The sequence below is a fragment of the Pipistrellus hanaki genome (assembly GCF_964339955.1).
Source record: "Pipistrellus hanaki genome assembly, chromosome: 3".
Classification (NCBI taxonomy): Eukaryota; Metazoa; Chordata; class Mammalia; order Chiroptera; family Vespertilionidae; genus Pipistrellus; species Pipistrellus hanaki.
Genome location: NC_140505.1, coordinates 138,704,800 through 138,708,403, shown reverse-complemented (window position 1 = coordinate 138,708,403; position 3,604 = coordinate 138,704,800). Strand labels below are relative to the sequence as shown.

Here is a 3,604-nt window from a genome sequence, read left to right as displayed (position 1 = left end):
GGAAGGTTAGCTTGCTGCTGGAGTCTGCCAATCTAGACTGGGGGGGATGGGCCAGATATGCCCTGGAGCCCTCCCATCATCCCTCCCCAGCTGGCCAACTTCTCAAATCCCTTCTTGGTCCCGACTGTGCACCAGTGGGGTCCCTGTGCCCTCTTGCAACCTTTTGAGGGATGTCAGAGAGCTGGTTTTGGCCCAATCCCACAGGCCAGGCCAAGAGATCCCATTGGTGCACAAATTTGTGCACCAGGCCTCTATTGGTTAATAAAACCAATTCTGGGGCAGTGGGAGGGAGGAGTGAAGATGGCAGCAGTGCAGCTCAGGGGTGCAAGTGCGGAGAGCCTCAGGGAGCTGAGGGGTGGGCCAGGACAGCTGTTTGATGTGGGCCTGTGCTACTCACAGCTGCAGTACATTGGCCAGGGTGTGTAGGGCATGGTCACCTCAGCTTAGAACTACTTATGCAAGACACGTGGCCATCAAGAAAATCAGCCCCTTCGAGCATCAGACCTCCTGCCGGCGCTGCGGGAAATCCAGATCTTGCTGCGTTTCTGCCCTGAGAATGTCATTGGCATCCAAGACGATCTTTGGTCACCTACCCTGGGTGCCACGAGGGATGTCTACATTGTGCAGGACCTGATGGAGACAGACCTGTACAGGTTGCTCAAAAGCCAGCAGCTGAGCAGCAACCACATCCGTTACTTCTACCAGATTCTGTGGGGCCTCAAGTATAGCCACTGTGCTCCACCGGGATTTAAAGTCCTCCAACTTGCTCATCAACACCACCTGTGACCTTAAGATCTGTGATTTTGGTCTGGCTCGTATTGCTGATCCTGAGCATGACCACACTGGCTTTCTGACAGAATACGTGGTCACACACTGGTACTGGGGCCCAGAGATCATGCTTAATTCCAAGGGCTACACAAGGTCCATCTACATCTGGTCCATGGGCTGCATTCTGGCTGAAATGCTCTCCAACCAGCCCATCTTCCCTGACAAGCACTACCTGGACCAGCTCAATCACATTCTGGGTAACCTGGGCTCCCCATCCTCAGAGGACCTGAATTGTATCATCAACAAGAAGTCCCCAAACTACCTACATCCTCTGCCTTCAAAGACCACAATGGCCTGGGTCAAGCTATTCCCCAAGTCAGACTTCAAAGCCCTTGACCTGCTGGATCGATTGTTGACCTTTAACCCTAATAAACAGATCACATTGGAAGAAGCCCTGGCTCACCCCTACCTGGAGTAGTACTACAACCCAACAGATGAACCAGTGGCCAGGAACCTTTCACCTTTGACATGGGGCTGGATGATCTACCCAAGGAGCGGCTGAATGAGCTCACATTCCACAAGATAGCCTCCTTCCAGCCTGGGGTGCTGGAGGCCACCTAACCTGAACAGATGCCTCTGGTCCCTGGGGCTTGGCCCTGCCTCCTGTCTGCCCTGCCCCTGTTGGACTATTAGAAAATAGACGCTGTGCCCAGTACGAACCCTGGCAGTCCAGGTCGGGGCACAGGGCATGCCTGGCCACCTTCCCTCACTTTTCTCAGGCTTCCTGCTTTAGGCAGGCCAAAGCTCCTCCTCTCCCCCCGTCCTAGGACCTGTGGGGTTCAGGTGGCCCCCCCTCCAAAATTCCCCTCAGCTGCTCTGCCTTCCTCCCCCCAAGCTATCCCAGTCTCTGGTGATCCTGGAATCGAAGAGCTCTGGCTGCCCTGTGACCTCCTGAGGGATAGTGGGGAGTAAGGGATACTGAGTAGGGACTCAGGGCCAGCCATGCCCCTCGCACCTCATTTAAACCCCACCCATTTTACCTCAAGGAACATTTCTAAGGCTCAAGGGCTAGCATCCTTGAGGAGCAGGGCCCTTAGGCCCCTCCCCCTAAGCTGCCACATCTAACTAACTACTGCTGCTTCTGTGTGTGGGTGAGAGGAAGTGGAAGTGGGGACCCGGAGACCACCATGCCCCTGCCCACCTGTGCTTGTACCTAATATCTATACTAATAAAAGGGTAATATGCTGATTAGACCAGGCGTCTTCTGGACGTTTTTTTGGACATCCTTCCTGACAAAGCCGCAGTGGTGGGGGCTGAGGCAGAGGTGGTTAGGGGCCATCAGGCAGGCAGTGGAGCAGTTAGGAGAGATCAGGCCAGTGGGGGAACAAGCAGTTAGGGGTGACCAGGCAGGCAGGCGAGTGGTTAGGACCCAGCAGTCCTGGATTGGAAAGGGTACAGGCCAGGCTGAGGCCCACCCCATGCAGGAATTTTGTGCACTGGGCCTTTAGTATAAATATAAAGATGTGTATATGAAACAACAACAACAACAACAACAACAACAAAAACACAGACAAAAAACACACATAAGCACACACACAATTATGTAGGTTTCATAATTAAAAAAATTTCTTCATTGATTAAGGTATTACATATATGTCCTCATCCCTCCATTAACCCTCCAACTCCCCTCTCCACTAATACCCTCACCCCCTTGTGTTCATGTCCATTGGTTAGGCTTATATTCATGCATACAAGTCCTTTTCTCGCCTCCTTTTCCCACCCTCCCCTACCTTCCCTCTGAGCTTTGGCAATCTGATCCGTGCTTCTCTGTCATCAATTTATGTTGTTCATTATATTCCACAAATGAGTGAGGTCACTAAAATAAGAAGTAAAATGATTACATTTAAAATAGTATTTAAAAATGTATGCTCAAATAAATAAAGACAAAACCACAAGTAAATGGGTTTTTCCAAATTCTGTGCCTCAAATCACATCTGGCTGGGAAGAAAATGGGAGAAGTTGTAGCATAAAATATAATTGTTTTGGAGCCAATATGACACGGGGAACAGAGATTAAGAAAAGCCTTTTTTTTTTTTTTCCTTTCAGCCACAAAAGTAACAAACAGAAGAAGAAAGTCGTGTATTTTAGCAGGAATAAATGACTTCTGTACAGAATCTTTAATACGGACTATGCAACCTATAAAAATAGCCAAGTCACTGAATGTTCATGAGGAACACATTGCCCGTGGAAGTTGAACCGGGTGATCGCCACGTAAAAATGTAGAGAAATCACTGAACAGGCAAAAGAAAATTACCCCTGCACCCTGGCCCCCTGCCTCTGTTAGTTTTATTTGAAACCTTTGAGGAATAATCAACTACACAAAAGCTCCATCTGCCTGTCAGATTTCCTTTTGTCCTGGAGCCCACTGACCTGCTCTCTCCCACTGAGCATGTTTATATGAACGAATGAGCAGACTCCAGAGGAAGCACAGATGTATTTATTTAGCTCGTGGCTTACTTCTTTGGCATTGCCTGCTCACACGAAGGCAGCGGTTTGGGGGCAGGACAGGATGGGTGGCGATATCCACTTGGGGAAGTGTTGCATGAGGGGTAAAGTAACAGCTGCAACACGTATTTGGCAGAATGGAAAATGGCCCAGATATAACTCCCTTGAATGCATGGCTAGGTTTTGATGATTATTTTCGGGTGCTGATGTCAGAGAGTTGCTTTTTAGCCAAAGCACTCACCAAGGTCAGAGCGTTCACGTTTGGCAGTTTATTGTGATTTTAAGAGCTAGCACATCTTTGTGTTTGCTTTTTGAAAGTCGCTTTCTGAGT

General features: G+C 49.4%; 1 pseudogene across 1 annotated transcript; it reads left to right on the top strand.

Annotated features, from left to right (window-relative positions):
- The first annotated feature begins 300 nt into the window (after window positions 1–300).
- Window positions 301–1,525, top strand: LOC311618641 (mitogen-activated protein kinase 3-like; annotated as a pseudogene). The gene has a single exon. The product of its transcript is annotated as a mitogen-activated protein kinase 3-like (transcript).
- The last annotated feature ends 2,079 nt before the right edge of the window (window positions 1,526–3,604 follow it).